General features: G+C 44.5%; 1 pseudogene; it reads left to right on the top strand.

The window, feature by feature from the left end:
• Positions 1–2337: 2337 nt before the first annotated feature.
• The window catches only part of LOC142652605 (chymotrypsin-like elastase family member 1), a 38130-nt pseudogene continuing 20716 nt past the window's right edge, over positions 2338–19751 (top strand).

The raw sequence follows: 19751 nt of genomic DNA, 5'->3' as shown, positions 1-19751 counted from the left end.
TATATATATATATATATATATATATATATGTGTTAAAGGGCTGGGGTGATAGCGGGGCTCACTTACTCGTGTCACCCACTATTACTACCTCCTATATAATCAGGGTCACTAGGGTTATGCCTAGTTCCCCTACCTTTTTCTTATACTGACATCGATGTAATTGCTTTGCTGCTACTCAAGGGAATAAGACCGTATAGTAATTACAGGTATATTTATTCACACTTACTTATAAAATACACCAAACACAGTAATTGATCACAGTATAGTATCAGTATACCTCAATACATATAACAAGTTAATATATATTGAGTCTACTCACACTATACGTAGTACAGTATAAACACGGTATCACAATCCTACTTTATACCACCACCCACTTACCTAAACATACATATGAATACAGTTACAATACAATACACACGCTTGCTGTATCTGTCCCACTCCCTCCTAACTATAACTGTCCCTGTACACTAAAGTGTTAACATAAGATAGGGAGGATAAAGGGTTAACAAGGGGAATGGGTTGCTGTGTGGAAGTGCAGGTAAGGTGGGGAAGGGCTACTAGGGATGTATGTGCAGGCAGATGGGATGGGTTACTAAGGATGTAAGTGTTAACCAGGGGTATGGGAATGTGCAGGTAGGGGTGCAGGTAATGTGGGGGTTGCAGGAAAGAGTTACTGGGGAGGTATAGGTATCAGCTTGTTGTATAGGGGGGAGATAATTAGCGCTTGTTGTCCAGGGGATCGTTAGTAGAGTGGAGGACGTCGGTGGTGCGGCGAGCCAGGGAGAGGAGACCAGGAGAAGAGATGTCCGTTGGTGGAGCCGAGGAGCAGAAAACAGAGCGAACCGGCGCAGGGCTATTTACACCCCGCCGGCACGCTCTCTCCTGAGCCAGGCGCAGGCACAATAGCGCCGCTTGCGCCCGGCTCACATATGTCGGTGCGGTGATATGACGTCACCGGCCGGCTCATGAGCGTGCAGGGGGGGGGGACCAAGTCTAATCAGAGGTGGATGTCCTGTGGTGCACAAGTGCACCACAGGATGCATGCCCAATTACCTCTCCGGCCCCCTGCAGAGTGTGGAGACAGGAGATCAAAGGTAGTATCTCCTGTCTCACTCTCTGATAATCAAGTCAGGACAGTGACTAAGAGTATGTTCCCATGGCCAGGCCTGTGTTTCTACAGACCTGGCTCATGGGACATTAAGACATATATATATATATATATATATATATATATATATATATATATATATACACACACATTACACGTATCCCCCCCTACATCTACATTAAAGGGGGGGGGGACACACTTCCCTTTACAATATATATATATATATATATTGTAAGGGAATTAGGTAGCGGGACAGTCGTCTCCTTGGATAGACGGGCACTCGGTATCAAACACACCAGTAAATTTCAGTCCGCACAGCAAAGATGTGATACTACTGGCCTCAGACAGTTTTATTTGCAGGTTGTACATGAATAAAAAAGAAAACAAATAAAAGAAAACTCTATGCCTGTCCGGCACTAACTATACAGTCAGGTATCCTAACTAACACAGTGCAGGCCTAATGCCTGGCACCATAAACCATGCAGCCCATACAACCTGTTATGAATGCAGTCGATTTGCTCTCACAAGCTCCTCTCCCAAGGCTGAGAGAGAGTGTGACTGAACTGCAGCCTTTTTAAAGGGCTATCACAACTGACCCCTGATTAATAGCTAGACAGCCCAAGACCAGGACTGTGTGGATGGAGTGGGGACCCACCTATCTCTCCCCACTCCAACAACCAGGCCCTTTTCCAGGTTTTAGATAAAACCTATTGCAGAGGGAGAACCACATTCTATGCTGAATTTAGTCCCTGGTTGTTTTCAGATAGCAGAAGACAGAAATCTTGGGGAAATATAGACCCCATCCACAACCTCTCCACATGGTCTGTCACAATATATATATATATAAGTTGAATCCCTCATTAGTGAAAAGTTTTGCAACTTTTTAAAATACTATTATTTGTTCAATCCACATCTAGCGCAGCTCCCTGTTGTTTCTTGGTGTCTTTTGAAATCAATGAACACCTATAGATCTCAGTAGATATCCAATACTTTGGCTTAAATGTATTAAATTTACAATAATACATATTAATGTGACACTCTATTTTGATATTGCACTTTACTGAAATGATCTAATAAATGTGATATGATCTGTTGTGTCACATGATAAAGGTTCTAAAGTAGCTGATATTAATTTGTTTTACACTCACGCGTTTAGCCCTATTATTGGTTATTCGATTTTTATTATAAGATTCAAGTGAAGGCTTAAGACCCGTTCTCTTTGATTTCACTTTACAATGCTCGAAAAGGTGTTTATTGTGGTGTCCCAGGGTAAGTTATCATTTTATAATTCTTGCAGCCTATAGGACGTGAACACAAATACTCCTATTGGGCAGTTTATTATGAGCAGCTACTTAATGTAAAAGTGTTGTCTTCACTCTATTGTATCCAGTAAGCAGCTTTTTTAGGCTGACTAGTATTCTTCATTGGGATTATTATTGACAGGAAGTCCAGAAAAATGTCTGCCCCCATGATCACTACTTTACCGCAAATATTTATGGTTCTGAGACTCTTCGGAAACGCTTTGTATATGGTTTTTATGAAAGCATCATTGCTATTGTCATGAGACATCTACAGCAAATGGCTATATCGGTGACAGGTCGGCCCTACTGATGTCAAAAGTGTGGCCAGAGATTGGAAGCAGTGGTCACATGTTGAGACGACACACCATTGCTAGACCCTGGTAAATCTTGACCGGCGGGGGATCAGCGATACATGATCACGGGAGAGGCAGGGAGTTGGTACGGTTAATATTACTCTTTTTGTTATTTTATACCTTTGTCATCAGTTTCTAAAAAAATCTCATGGAGTTGTAAAACCTCTTTAAGGTCTTATGACAGTGAAAGCCAGTGGCGTAACTATAGGGGTAGCAGCGGTCGCAATTGCGACCGGGCTCCGAAGCCAGGGGGCCCGCGGCCCCCTGCACCACATCAATGAAGAGTTACTATCGGAAATGGGGCCTATGTAATAAACTACACGGGCCCCTGTTACTATAGTAACTGACAGTACTTACCCTCCCTCTTTTCCGAGAGCAGCGGAGGTTCTGACGTCACAGCGCTGTGCGCAGCGCATGACGTCATGACGCTATGCACTGCGCACAACATCCCGACACTCGATTGTGTGAGGACATCCACTTCGGCCGAAGAGGAGGGTAAGTTTAATACCACTGTCTTGCTGAAGCTGATGGGTCGGGGTCCAACTCCCGGGACCCCCGCCAATCAGCTGTTTTGTAGGGGGTGCAGAGCTGGTACGAGCGCTACTTCCCCTTCATTCCGGTTACTTTCTCACACTGAATCGCCGACACGGACGTGTCAGCGATTCACAGTGTGAGCAAGTGAGGGAGATGAAGGGGAAGCAGCGCTCGTACGAGCTCTGCACCCCCTTGAAAACAGCTGATTGGCGGGGGTCCCGGGAGTCGGACCCGACCCATCAGCTATTGATGGACTATCCTGAGAATAGGCCATCAATGTTTAGGGACTGGACAACCCCTTTAACGTGTGTTAGGCTTAGATACAGGGCCCCAGCAGACAGTAATCTTATACTGTATAAGATTACTGTCTGCTGGACCCTGTATCTAGGCCTACCTTAGGGCGGCTGTAGGCTGGTATTATTAGGCTGGAAAAGCCTAAATCAGTGGCCCATCCCACCCTGGTAATACTAGCCTGCTGCTGCTGTGTTGTATCTGGCTGGTTATGAAAAATGGGGGGGGGGGGCGACATTTTTTTTATAAATAATTGGACAGCACGATGTGGGGTTCCCCATTTTCATAACCAGGCAGATACAACACAGCAGCAGCAGGATGTCACAGCGCAGGGTGTGGACTCACTGGGCCGTACTGCGTAGCGGGCTAGCAGCTGGCCAAACAGGTATAATGCAATGTCTATAGATCTGAAAGGGTACCTGAGGCAATGTAGACAGTAGCGGTGATTTCAGGCTAAGATGAGGCTCCGACAGTAGACAAACACCCGGCGGGGTGCGACACAATAGATGCAGCGTAGGGCACAACACGACTCCAGCTCTTGAAGGCACAGAGGCACGGTAGCACGATATACAGGGTACAGGCAGCAGGAACGGGAAACACTGGGAACTGGAAAACACTATTAGACCATTTGCAAGGACAAACTTAAGGTAACACAACAACAACAACCCTCAGGCAATGATCGAGAGGGCAGAACCCCTTTTATAGCCCAGAGGCATTCTGGGCTAATTGCAGCTATTCTGCAAATGTGCGCATACTGGCCCTTTAAGGCCGTGCAGGCGCTGGCATGCGCACCCTGCGGGAGACAGTGTCCGGACCAGGAAGTGAGTGCCGCTGGGAACTCACCTGTCCATGGCCGCGGCCGTCAGAGGGTAAGTCAGGACGACGGTCCGCGGCCATAGACGTTACACAGGCTAGTATTACCAGGGTCGGAAGGGCCACTGATTTTGAGCATGCGGCCGCCACAGTGCCCCTCCGTCACTACAGTTGGTCGGGTACCGGATCGTACCAGGCTCTGGTGGCGGTGAGTACCAGGGTAATAATGGGGGTTAGTGTTAGCCACTTCATGTCTAACATTAAGCCTCGCCTTAGTACTGGGCGTTGTCAATCAGCCAGCAGCTATTAATAAGGTTGTAGTAATAAAGTTTAAAAAATACCAACACATAGATAAAATATTTTATTGAAATAAAAATCCCACACACAAGCCCCGTTATCCATTTTATTGAGAATAAAAAAAGCGCAGTTATCGAAGTAGTCCTCGAATCTGAAGTAGTCCAACAACCGAACTTGTAAAGAAACACAAACACACAAAAATAATTAGTAACACATAAAAAAGGAAAATAATTCTTATACTTACCTTTCCTGGGTCCAGCGCTGGAGCTGCAATGTCAGCGAGCTGGGCCCTATATCTAATCCTATCATGTGTGATACTGTCTGCTGAGCCACTGTATCTAATCCTATACTGTGTTATATGGTCTGCTGAGCCCTATATCTAATCCTATCATGTGTCATACTGTCTGCTGAGCCACTGTATCTAATCCTATCATGTGTGATACAGTCTGCTGTGCCCTATATGTAATCCTATCATGTGTGATACAGTCTGCTGTGCCCTATATGTAATCCTATCATGTGTGATACAGTCTGCTGGGCCACTGTATCTTATCCTATAATGTGTGATACCGTCTGCTGAGCCGCTGTATCTAATCCTATCCCTAGCTATAGGGTCATATTGCTATATATATGCTGTCTCATATATATATATATATATATATATATATATATATATATATATCCACACACACACACACACACACACACACATATACATCCACGCACACATTTTGTTAGGGGGGGGGCACATATGTATTGGGGCTATGCTCCCTGATGAAGTATTTGGGGGGGAGGCAAGAAAAACCTTTGCATCGGGGCTCATGAGCCATTAGCTACGCCCCTGGTGAAACTCAAAGTAAATCTCCAACTTTTATCATCATGTTTTTAGGTCCAAAATGGATTAATTTCTTAATATATCTTTATAGTGGTTGTAGCTCCGTGTTTTTTTTGTTTTTTTAATTTAATACAGAACTCCACAGACGTAGATTTAAAAGACAACATGCTGACTACCACTAGAGGGAGCATACAGCATGTTGTGTTATTCTTGTGTTTAACGTATAAGTATAAGCTCCCTCTAGTAAGTATAGATATAATATCACTCTAGCCAGCATGTTATCTTTTAACCATTGAAGGACACAACAAATTTTCCTTTAGGACACAGCATATTTTTTCGTGCCTAACTGCATGTTTTAGCTATAACAATTTTTACTGTTGTATTTTTTTCTTTACAACTTTTTGATACATCAAAATTAATGTTTAATTTAAAAGAAAATTGTGAAATGCATAAAAAATTGTATTCCACTATATCATGTATTTTGTTTTTTTTTCATCATTGTCCGAACACCTAAATTACTTTTTACTCTATAGGTTGTAACAAATAAAGGAATACCTAATATATAATTTTTTTTATTGTTTTCATTTTTTATGTAATAAAAATAAAACAGTTTTGTGCCTGCGCGGTCACATTAACCCACTGTGTACTGCACAGGAAGTTAACTACTAACTGCGAGCTGTATATTTACGGCGCATGGGCAGCAATGGGTTATCTGTAACAAGCATCTGCAACATGTGTGCCCACCACATGACCAGGGCGGATTTAAGCCCCTTGGAAGTACCATTAAAAGTACTCATTGAATAACAACAGGAGATCTTGAAAACCGCGAGAAATTGACACAGAAAATATATTGGAAAATTTTAAAATTTTTCACTATAAAATGAGTAACCTCCATTTCCTGAAAACTATATATACTTTTAAGCCCTTATTCACACGACAGGGTTTTCCGGCCGGGTGACGTCCGTTCATAAAACGGCCGTCACCCGGCTGCAGTAGGAACAATAGACCCCTAATGGGGCTATTCACACGACCGATTTTTTGACGGCCCGGGAAACCTGGCCGTCAAAAAATGGGACATGTCCTATTTTCGGCCGTTTATCCGGCCGCCCGGCTCCCATAGAAGTCTATGGGGCCAGGTAATACACGGCCATCACCGGAATGTGTCCCGAGTGATGGCCATGTATTCCATCGCTCGCTCCCTCCTCACAGCGCAGAGTGCATGTGAGGAGGAGGAGTTTATGCCATGCGGACGAATGGCTGTACGCTGGAGGTAAGTTTATACACTGTGTGGCAGGGCCGGGGTGTACAGCAGGTGGAAGGGAGCACTGCGCTGGGTCCCTTCCCCTGCTTGTTTTAAAAGCACCCTGGCCCGGCGACACCTTCCATGGCCGATGGCGCCGCTAGCAGCTGCTGCGGCTGCTACTACAGTAGCGACGCCACTATAGCACAGCAGCGAGGTATCTCCCTGCTCTGCTATGTGCTAGCCTCACTTTAGGTCCCTGAAGGAGAGGAATCCCCATGTGTTCGGGGATTCCACTCCTGGACAGAGCGCTTGATGTCTCTGTCCATATCTGCAGTGGCGGATTATCATATGGGCGATTCGGGCGGCCGCCCGGGGCCCGAGGCTCCCAGGGGGCCCATGGCAGCCCGAACCGCACATTATCGTACAAAACTATTCAGCGCGCTAGCGCTGCTAATTTCCGAAGATGAGGAGGGGAGGAGCAGGGAATTGGCCGGGAAAGGGGTAGGACACGCCTCCCTGACAAGTGCGGGCGCCGCCATGAGTAACAGAACAGCGACGGACGGCTGTTCTGTTGCTCTAAAGCTGCAAGAGAAGACCCGGGCGGGCGTTCACCGGCGCTGAGGTTAGTCGGCTTATCCTCCTGCCCAACTGGTTCCCGACCGCTGGCTGTATTTTTACGGCCAGCGGTCAGGGACGGGTCCTTAAAACCCGAGCCATAGACTTTCTACGGCTCGGGTTTTAACTTGCTGCCCGCGCGATTCGGCAGCTGAATGTCGGGTCTCCGGCTGTCAGTGACTGCCGGGGACCCTGAGGAGAAGACAGAAGCAGCTTTCGCTGCTTCTGTCTTCTCCGATGTCTTCTTACACAGCGTTCAATGAACGCTGTGTATAGGAATAGAGACAGCAGCAGCGGCGCTGTCTCTATTCCTCCCGGTGATCATGTGACTGGTCACATGATCGCCGGGTGCCGTTACTAACATACTGTTACTAGACCCAGCACAGCCCTATTAGTGACAATCGTCACTATGAGAGGGCTGATTTCCCCTGTAACTGGGGCTGCTGTGCAGCTCCAGTTACAGGGGAAAAGATGGTGTAAAAGAAAGAAAAAAAATATATAAAGTTCCCCAAAGGTCTTTTTTGACCTTTGAGGAACAGACCACAGTAATAAAAAATAATAAAGTAAAGTGCAAAAAAAAATTAAATAATAAATACACATAAAATACCCATCCCAAAAAAAAACGTTCCCCCTCCCGCCAAACATTGTTGTAACGCTAGCGCTGACCCAATTACCCTAATATAGACATGTAATATATTAAAATTTACGGTAAACAATGACAATTACAAATAAAAGGTCTATTTTAGGGTAAAACTATGTTATTACCAAAAAAAATAGCTGAAACGTAAAAAAGCTTATTTTTTTTACTATTATTTTCAAACTTTATGAATAAAAATTCTAAAATAGCAAAAAAGTGTGCATAAAAACGATAAAAAAGGAAACCTGCATTGTCTACGGAAAAAAACGTTGCAAAAATCACGTCTTTTTTTTTTTCTTTTTATAAAAATGTGTGTTTGGTGCAACTTTGTAATTCCGTTTTATTAAAAAATATTTTCACTTTTTGAGATACAGCTGCTTTGTATCCTGTATCCGTCAGGTCAGCAGGACTGACGGGATCAGTGAAACGGGCCTTGCGCTAAATTATAATCTTAGATGTGATAGATTTGAGGTGGATCCTGCGTGTCACTGATCCTGTCAGTCCTGCTGACCTGACGGATACAGGATACAAAGCAGCTGTATCTCAAAAAGTGAAAATATTTTTTAATAAAATCAATCACACACATACTAATATATATATATAAAATTATGATAACGTTTTTAAATGTGTACATAACCTTGTGGCACTATATACAAGGGGGAGCGCTGTGTGCCACTATATACAAGGGGGATATATACAAGGGGAGTGCTGTGTGGCACTATATACAAGGGGGATATATACAAGGGGAGTGCTGTGTGGCACTATATACAAGGGGGAGCGCTGTGTGGCACTATATACAAGGGGGTGCGCTGTGTGGCACTATATACAAGGGGGAGCGCTGTGTGGCACTATATACAAGGGGGAGCGCTGTGTGGCACTATATACAAGGGGGAGCGCTGTGTGGCACTATATACAAGGGGGGGCTGTGTAGTGCTATCCACAGTGGTATGTGTGTGGCGCTCTTTATAGGGGGGCTTTTTGGTGCTATTTACAAGAGGGGGAGGGCTGTGTGGCGCTCTCTACAGGGGGCTGTATGGCACTATCTATATGGGGCTGTGTGTAACACTCTCTACGGGGGGATGTGTGATATATAGAGGGGGCTGTGTATGGCGATATCTATGGGGGTGTGTAATATCTACAGGGGCTGTGTGTGGCACTATGTACAGGGGGCTGTGTGTATGTGGTGTTTTACAGTGTGTGGTATTATTATATTCAGGCGCGCAGTGTTTGGTGCTATTATATTTAGGGGCACAGTATGTGGCACCATGATAACTTTATTTTCGTTTATAGGTGTGGAAATGTTGGAAAAGTGAGGAGACGTCTGAGTGGCAAATTCTGCAGAAATGAGTCATGGCCGGGAGAAGTCGTCATGAGTGCTGGACCGGATGGAGAAGAAAAGAGGAAAAAACTACTAGAATCTGAGACGTCGTCACCTGTGAGTCACTAGATTTATAGAGAATCTGTCACCTCTCCTGACATGTTTATTATAGGAATCCTTGTATTTCACAAAAAGTCTGCAGTCCAGGACTGATAGACAATTCCCCTTGTCAGGAGGTTGTGTCCCTGCACAGTGTGATACTGTCAGTATGTAGGGACACCGCGCTGTGACAAGGGAAATCGTAACACTGTTAATGCTTGCCCAAAAAGGTAGTGTTAAAAATAGTTACGGCAGGGCGGCGGTGAGGAAGGGGGGCCCAAGTTTGGGTAACAGCCCAGGGCCCATGGTCTACTTAATCCGCCACTGCATATCTGGGCAGTGACATCAGGGGAAACTCCTGAAGCGGAGTCCCCGAACACTCTGTGACCGGGGATTCCACACCAGGCGAAGCCAGTAACGTTCAGTGTCCATAAATGGACACAGACGACAGGGGCTTTTTCTGAAGTGGAATCACCGGCCACATGGGGATTCCCCTTCAGGAGTTGCCCCTGACGTCACTGTCCAGATATGCCCGGCCCGGAACGGATGCAAAACTAATGCAAACCGGTCGGGAAAAACGGCCGATTTTATCGGCCGACACTCGGGCTCGGGCGGGACCCTGTCGTGTGAATAAGGCCTTAATTATTCTACCTACTAGATGCAGCTCTATTAGTCTGCCCTTTTGGCCTTTCTTTTATAGTTACAATGGAATAGTTTTAATATTTGCTGTGTATCTACTGGAAGTCATCTTTTTGGGTTATATTCTTTTTGAACGACACAAACTTTTAAATCTCCAACTTTTTTCCTTTTTCTAGTGGTTCTTGCCTGCTGTTTTGATCATGCTGTCCATAATGAGCAGGTGCCAGAGAGAATAATGGGAGTACAAGAAGCGGCAAAACATCGTTGGATGTGGCAGGCGTGTATACCTTCATATGGCTTCATGAGTGAAATTCTGGCCTAAATTGAATTTATTTTCCCCGTTCAAAAATAAGATGATTTGATTTTCAATTTGTTTTTAATTCAGTTTTTAATACATGCAAACCAAAATCATTTCCATCATAAAGTCATGCCGTACATCCTTAGATTCCAATCATCTGCAGAGAATTTTGTAACCATTGGACCGGATTTCCATTGACCAGATTACTTCAAATGGCGTATGATGACGATCCGGAATATTTCTACCATCTGTGTGGTGGCACTGTGGTCGGCAGAGACTGGGTTTTGACTTCAGCTCATTGTGTGGAATTGTAAGTAAATAAGACACTAATAGTTTTATGCAGGGCAGTCCTTAGGGCTGTGTGACCTGTGGGGCACTGCACCCTCCCAGCATGTCGGGGCGCCACTAGGCTCTGCCTCTTCTCTGTCCTCTGCTCCTCGTTAGACACACAGAGGAAACAAGAGCTGAGGAGCAAGAGCAGAGGAGGAAGCTCTGCCCACAGCCTGTCCTGCAAGAAGCCTGTGAGCCTGTCAGCAAGAAGAGATGGTAAGTGCCTATGTGTCTGTGTGTGTGTGTGTGTGTGTGTGTGTGTGTGTGTGTGTGTGTGTGTGTGTGTGTGTGTATATTATATGTGTATATGTGTATATGTGTCTCTATGTTAGTGTATATATGTATTTATTTGTGTATTTATATATGTGTGGGTATAATTATCAGAGTGTGATATCTGTGGTGTTACATAGGACTGCAGATAACATCTACTACATTATCTGTAATCAGAGAGTTGTCACTTTGTGTTATCTGTGGTGTTACATAGGACTGCAGGTAACATCTACTACATTATCTGTAATCAGAGAGTTATCACTGTGTTATCTGTGGTGTTACATAGGACTGCAGGTAACATCTACTACATTATCTGTACTCAGAGAGTTATCACTGTGACTTATTTGTGGTGTTACATAGGACTGCAGGTAACATCTACTACATTATCTGTACTCAGAGAGTTATCACTGTGTTATCTGTGGTGTTACATAGGACTGCAGGCGACATGTACTACATTATCTCCAGTGTGTATATATGGGTATGTAAGTGAATGTGTCTCTGTGCTTGTATATATGTGCCTTTTATGTATTTGTATATGTTCCTGTCAGTGTATTTATGTGCCTGTGTGTGTGTGTGTGTGTGTGTGTGTGTGTCTGTATATACAGTATGTGTCGGTATGTCTATATATTTACCTTTATTTTTCTATATATTCCAGAATATGTGTGTATATATTTACCTTTATGTATGTATATATTCTAGAATGTGTGTGTATGTATTTACCTTTATGTATGTATATATTCTAGAATGTGTGTGTATATATTTGCCTATTTGTCTAAATATGTCCCTCTATGTATGTACAGTATTTATGTTCCATTATGTGCGTGTCTATATAGGTGGTTAATTTTTAGTTTGTCGACGGCAGCAGTAGAAAATCCCGCACAGGGCGCCATCCAACTAAGGCCGGCCCTGGTTTTATTATCTCTTCAACAATTCCACTATTTTTATGACCAAGTGTAGGCCATACCAATGCATTAGTCAGCATAGTTCTGGATGTGAAGCACTTGCTCCAGCAATTGAAGGAGGTGAAATCAAATCAATTTGGACACTGCATTATGTATGGTGGGTAGAATATAGTTGCATGCAAGGTCATAGTTCTCAACAAGTAATATATCATGTTTATTTTAACTAACAAAGCATTTACGTCTGAGTCTGTATTACATTTTAAATTTTTTTTACAAGAAGACCATGACAAATGATGTGATTTTTGATCATATGGTGTCCTGGTGTTATATCCTAGACAGTTAATATTACACGAGTGGTCTATTAAGCTGACCCATGCAATTTAGTTGGGTTTCCTATATTTAAGGGGTTTTAGGGATTCAACATTAATTAACATTAATGCCCCTGTCCCAAGGCTTCCACAATCACTAGAAAGAGGGTGCCATAATGCTGCCGTGGGTCCTTTGCCACAGGGTTATTCCCATCACAAAAAGTAATGGCATAACGCTAGGATGTACCACCCTTTTCTGATCAGTGGGTCTACGACTGCCGGTACCCTCACAATTCTGAGAATGATCGCACCGCGACTGGCTATTAAGGGAACTACAGCACAGCTCCGTTCACGTGAATGGGGCTGCGCGTTCATTTCTCTGCACATTGGATGGTCAGACGATCAATCTATTTAACCTTAGCAAAATTTTTTACTAAAGCTCCTTGCAGTCCCGCTGTCCCCCTCAGACTTTTAGTCCACTGCTTTTAAGAAAGCACAACACCCACCCATCAAATTTGCCCTAAGGTGCTGATACACATTACATGTTGGGGGAAAGAAGAATCAGGTATGTTGGATTTCAACATGCCCGCTCCTTTGTTGCCATGAAGATAAGCTGCCGCCAGCGGTGTCTGGCAGCAGCTTATTTAATCTACTCATTGAAATAAAACATGCACGCTCAGCCGAGGAGTCGTGGAGTCAAGAGAGAAATAGCTGTAGGCCAAATGAACATTCGTCTGAATGTTAACGTGTGTAGTCACCTTTAGGGCTTATTCAGACGAACGAATAATACGTCCGTGCAACGCGCGTGATTTTCACGCTCCTCGCACGGACCTATGTTAGTCTATGGGGCCTTTCAGACAGTCCGTGATTTTCATGCAGCGTATGTCCGCTGCGTAATACTCACAACATGTCCTATATTTGTGCGTTTTTCACACATCACGCACCCATTGAAGTCAATGGGTGCGTGAAAATTACGCGCAGCACACGGAAGCACTTCCGTGTGACGCGCATGAATCGCGCAACAGCAGTCAAAACTATGAATGAAAACAGAAAAGCACCACGTGCTTTTCTGTTTACAAACATACAAACAGAGTGTCATAATGATGGCGGCTGCGCGAAAATCACACAGCCACGCATCATATGCTGCTGACACACGGAGCTGTTATGTACCTTTTGCATGCGCAAAACGCCATGATTTTTTCGCGCGCAAAACGCACACACTCATGTGAATCCGGCCTTAGAGTATGTTCACATGCTAAACTAAAAATGCCTGTAAAATACGGAGCTGTTTTCAAGGGAAAACCTCTGATTTTCAGCAGTTTTTAAAGCATCAAGCGTTTTTTGATGCGTTTTTTACGGCTGTTTTTGGAGCTGTTTTTTTATTGAGACAATGAAAAACAGCTCCATAATGGGCTCAAGAAGTGACATGCACTTCTTTTTATGGGGCATTTTTTTTTTTGCACCATTTTTTACAAACGGTCACGTAAAAAAACGCCGCGTGGGAACGAAATGCCATTTTTCCCATTGAAATCAATGAGCAGATGTTTGGAGGCGTTCAGCCCCCATATTTTCAGTCCCATATAAACGCCCCGAAAAACTTCTGAAAATAAGCCGTGTGAGCATACCCTGAAGGCCTTATTCACACGAACGTATTTCACGTCCTTGTTACGTGCGTTAAAACAACGGACGTCAAACGGACCTATGCTCAGGCGCGGCCGCCAGAGGAAGATGGTGCTTGAGGGACGAGATCTCCTCCCCCCTTGATACACACAATTTTACTGGTGGCCTTGAGATGTCTTCTATGTAAATGGCTGGAAACTGATACACCGGGTCTGACATGATAGTGTTACGTTTGGAACAGTTATTAACTCTCGAGCGGGTGGAGGTGGAAAGACGGAAAGAAGTTATTTGCTAAATGGCGGATATTTATTGAAACGCACTGCACAGCTGCCGAGGTGGCAGAAATTGTTACGCCTTTTAGGCACACAGCTTGGTATCATACGCAGCTTCTGGCAGGCACTTTAGGAGGTTTGGAACTTTAGCCTTGAGTGGGGATGGTAGGGGGGGGGGAGATCTCGGGCTCTCGTTGGCACCGGTTTCTTACTATTATAATCTAGACGTTGTTACTTTTTGCTGACCTAAGTCGTGCTCGGGGGTAGGGGAGGTCTTGTTCTTTCATTTGTTATGTAGATCGAACCATATGCCATGTTTATATGTTTTTGTCTTGTTTGCAGTTGCGCGTTGTTCACTTATGACGCAACCTTTATGTGATATGTTTATAAGAAAATGTGAAAACTGTCAATAAAAATGATGTTTTCAAAAAAAACAAAAAAAAAACGGACCTATGCAATTCAATGGGTCAGACATTCAGTGTTTTTCATGCTGCGTGAAACTCACTGCATGTCCTATTCTTGTGTGTTTTTTGCGCATCAAGCACCCATTGAAGTCAATGGGTGCGTGAAAATCGCAGACAGCACACGGAAGCACATCCGTGTGCTGTCCGTGATTCACGCAACAGTTGCTAAAGAAATGATGAGAAAAAGAAAAACACCTCCTTGAGTTTTTTTTGCTGACGCGTGACATACACATGACATACGCACGTAAAAAATGCAGACGCGCACCGTACACGGATGTCACACGAAACTGCATCGCGTGCAAAACGTTGCTTTTTTTTACGCGTGCAAAACTGGACACGCCCGTGTGAATAAGGCCTTAGTGTACTAGGAGGTTGCAGGGGATGGTGGGACCACAAACAGCCACGAGCTGCTGTTACATAAAACTGTAAGTACATTTTTTTATTCACCCGATGTGGTCACCTTGTCAATTATTTTGGACTGGAGGACCTTTTGATTCTTACTGCCACATGGGACAGCTCTGATATTCACAGGCTATTCTAAGTAACCTTTAATATGCTGAATGTTATTAGGGATGGAACTTATAAACATCATGGGATAGTTTATGATTCAGGTGTGAACTTCACTGAACTTCACTGATCATTCTGAGAAAACGGAAATGACCTAATAATGCTGCATATAAAGAACCGGCCACGATTTCATTATTGGTGTTGTTCTTTGTTTTATTAGTACAGGTATTGCGTACAGAGCTGCATTTGGAGAACACAACCTTTTTGAAATTGACGGCAGTGAATATTTCATTACTGTCGATCAAATAATTGTTCATGAAAACTGAGATGACACCTACACTGCAAATGGGTACGATTTTTGTTCTTAATTATTATTAAATCAGATTATATAACATATTAATAAATTAATATAATGCCGACAAAGGCCAGTTTCGCACAAGCATATGTGCTGTATTACGGATCCTACTGCATAAGTATGTCATCAGTAATTCATTTGTCTGATCAGAACTTGTGGCTCTACAGAACTGGATTGAACATGGAAATCTTTTGTGATCTAAGTTTGGTTCAGTAGATCTTCAGGGCTCCTTGTGTTGTGGTCGTAATTTGGACCCTAAAATGCATTCTCATTAGGGTCATATGAAGCCAGCCTGAAGAAAAATCTGTGGTTAGTGGAATATGTCCTAATGAATGTCATCTGTTTTAAAAAAAAATTACATTTTATTTTAGCATATGATCTAAGTCAGGGGTCTCAAACTCGGCCGGATAAGTGGGCCACATATAGAAAAAATGTGAAGTTGACGGGCCGCATTACTTTCAGATTTGATACATTACAAAATTATTGTTAATTAGTTATTTGAACTACTATAACACTATATTACTATAACAATACTACATTACTATAACAATACTACGTTACTATAATACTACATTACTATAATAATATCGCTAGGTTTAAACTTACCGGAAATTTGCAAGATTTCTCCACGTGCTTATTTTAACAATCCACTTTTACAGTTTAAGTGTCGCTAAATGCAGTCCGGCAGCTCAGTTGGCAGCGTTTGGCAGACACACAAATGTCAAAATTAGGCAGGCGCTTTTTAGATCGTGCCACAGAGCCGTTTATAGATACTGCCACAGTGCCCTCTGTAGATACTGCCACAGTGCCCTCTGTAGATGCTGCCACAGTGCCCCCTGTAGATGCTGCCACAGTGCCTTCTGTAGATGCTGCCACAGTGCCCTCTGTAGATGCTGCCACAGTGCCCTCTGTAGATGCTGCCACAGTGCCCTCTGTAGATGCTGCCACAGTGCCCTATGCTGATGCTGCCACAGTGCCCTCTGTAGATGCTGCCACAGTGCCCTCTGTAGATACTGCCACAGTGCCCTCTGTAGATGCTGCCACAGTGCCCTCTGTAGATGCTGCCACAGTGCCCTCTGTAGAGGCTGCCACAGTGCCCTCTGTAGAGGCTGCCACAGTGCCCTCTGTAGATGCTGCCACAGTGCCCTCTGTAGATAATGGCACACACCCCTTGTAGATAGTGGCACAGACACCCCCAGTAGATAGCTCCATTGGGGCTCCCTCTAGGAGTGGAATCCCCCGCCAGAGCGTTGCCGACGCTTTGGCCAGGGATTCCTCTGCTGGAGGAGCCCCTGATGTCACTGTTCATACACAGTGACGTGAGGGGATCCTCCTGGACCGGAATGTGATGTCAGGAGCAACCCCAGAGCCGGTGTCCCAGAGCGGAGCACTAGTATAAGCTCTACTCCGGAACTCTGGGGAAGCAACTGAAATCAGTTTCCATATATGGAGAGTGATGTCGGGGGCTTGCCCAGAGCTGGAGTCCCGGAGCAGAGCCGCTTCTAGCATCCTGCCTGGGATTCCAGCTCTTCTCCTGACATCACTGTTCATATATGGTCAGAGATGTCAGGGGCAACCCCAGAGCTGGAGTCCCAGGCAGAGCGCTACTAGCGCTACTACTGGGACTCCAGCTGTTCTCCTGACATCACTGTCCAGTTCTGGGGAATCCCTAGACATCGCTGTCCATATGTGGACAGCGATGTCAGGAGATTCCAGAGTCCCGGAGCAGAGTCTATGCTAGCGCTCTGCCGAAGACTCCGCTCTGTGGAAGACCCTGACAAAACTGTCCATATATGGACAGCGATGTCAGGGAATTCCACAGAGTCCCGGATCAGAACCTATACTAGCGTTCTGCCCGGGACTCAGGCTCTGGGGAAGCCCCAGACATCGCGTGTCCATTCATGGACAGCGATGTCAAGGGATTCCACAGAGTCCCGGAGCAGAGCGTATGCTAGCGCTCTGCCCGGGACTCCGCTCTGGGGAAGACACTGACATCGCGTGTCCATTCATGGACAGCGATTTCAGGGAATTCCACAGAGTCCCGGAGCAGAGCCGATACTAGCGCTCTCTGCCCGGGACGCCGCTCTGGGGAAGACCCTGGCAAAACTGTCCATATATGGACAGCGATGTCGGGGATTTCCACAAAGTCCCAGAGCAGAGCCTATGCTAGCGCTCTGCTTGGGACTCCGCTCTGGGGAAGACCCTGACATCGCATGTCCATTCATGGGCAGCGATTTCACAAAGTACCGGAGCAGAGCCGATACTAGCGGCTCTGTGTCCCGCGGGCCGCAGATGACAGCCTCAGAGGCCGCATGCGGCCCGCGGGCTGCGTGCTTGAGACCCCTGTTCTAAGTTATCATAACCCTGTGTGTAGTATGATCATGTAGTCATTTTCTGTTTAATTTTTTCACTACTTTCTGCTAACATACATTTGGCAGGTTATCAAGCAGTAGGGGACAGATGAAACGGGTTAAGGGTCCCTTTACTCTGATCCCTTTACTCGGGTCCCTTTACTCGGGTCAATATGGGCAGTGAAAACGAGCACCGATCAACGAGACAACTGCCTGATCGGCGCTCGTTTTCTACTTTCACAAGGAGCTATGATTGGTAATGAATAGGGACAAACGATATTTACTACGATCACTCGTCCCCATACATGTCCATGTCGGCAGCACATCTTTCTGTTTACACAAGGAGATGTGCTGCTGACTAGTGACCATTTAAAGGAGCTGATCAGTCGATGAACGAGCGTTTGTTCGTTCATCAGCTGATCGTTGCCCTGTTTGCACAGGGAAATGATCGGGAACGAGCGTTCGTATGAAAGCTTGTTTGTCCAATCATTGACCCATGTAAAAGGGCCTTTATGTTTCTTTAGGACCTATTTACATTTTAATACACCTTTATATGTATTTTATGGACAAGTATTAGGCTCTGTTTACATCTGCGTTGGGTCCCGTTCTGACGTTCGGTTCGTCAGAACGGGACCCTGAGCAGACACAAACTGACACAGACGGAAACCAGTCGACTACGCTATTGCTTCCGGCAAAACAACGGGTCCGGTGCACAACAGAGACAAACGGAAACCACGGGCAGCAGATCCGTCACCATTGAAATCAATGGTGATGGAAACGGAAACCTCTGGTTTCCGTCTGTGTCAGTTTGTGTCTGCTCAGGGTCCCGTTCTGATGGAAAGCTCCGACGGAACATCAGAACGGGACCCCAACGAAGATGTGAACAGAGCCTAACTCTGACAGAGGTTAGGTGTAACTTTCATACAGACCTGGAGAGACTCGAAAGTGACTTTAATATCTTGAAATTAATATCAGTATTGTTTAGAACTTGTCCTCCTCTTCCAGATATGACATAGCTTTGTTACACTTAATTGAGAGTGCCTACGATAATGGATATGTAGCAATAGCAAGACTGCCAAATCCTGATGACATCCTGCCTAGTACCACTACCTGCTATGTCACCGGATGGGGAGTAACACATGGTAATTTGGAGCAACTTGTCCCCTAAAAATACTTTTACATCTTCAGGGCGGATCTGTCAGGTCTCCTATTCTCCTGTGTCTGAGTGTCAGCATAGGACAAAGGGGGAGATGCTGAGACCGGGGATTGAGATACAAAAAAATCTGTCAATCACGTTGTGTGGATGGGGCAAGCAGGACGCATTTATACAGATATTTATAGGAAAATTTATGAATAACTATATATCCCTAAGCTCAGCATATCCCCTCTATCTGTGCTGCCTTCAGATAGGTTAGCATAGGAGACATTACAGATCTGCTTTAAACATCAACATCACAAAAATACCATTTATTTCTGGCATTTTATATACTGCACTGAAATATGACCATATGCAGATATTTAAAAATCCTACAAAAAATCTTTAAATTTCATTTAGGTGCTGGAAGTCAGGGAAACAAAGAAATTATAAGGGATTTTTCCTAGAATGAAATTATTCCTTCCTGAGCAGGTGTCCGCAATTAGATAAATCTCGATATGGTGTATAGTTCATTATGAGTGCCGGTGTGAGGCTCTATTCACTGACACTTATTGGGTCTATTATTACAGGATCTATGATGGATCCTGACAGATCTTATTGACTTATAATTGATCCTTTAGTTTTTGTTTTTACTATTCTAGTCTGTTTTTCGAGAAAAAAATGGATACGTGATGAACCAAAACCTAACACCTGTGTGAACAGAGTCTTATATATTTTGTAAGTGGTGGAGACCAATGTAGGGCTGTGCATAGAGCACAATGTTTAGAGAAGTTATAAATGGCAAATATCTTTCCAGAATAAATATACTACACCAGGGTCATGTTCTTTTGTGGCT

This window comes from Rhinoderma darwinii, chromosome 5 (genome assembly GCF_050947455.1).
Source record: "Rhinoderma darwinii isolate aRhiDar2 chromosome 5, aRhiDar2.hap1, whole genome shotgun sequence".
NCBI classification, from domain to species: Eukaryota; Metazoa; Chordata; class Amphibia; order Anura; family Rhinodermatidae; genus Rhinoderma; species Rhinoderma darwinii.
This window is presented reverse-complemented; position numbering and strand designations above follow the sequence as displayed.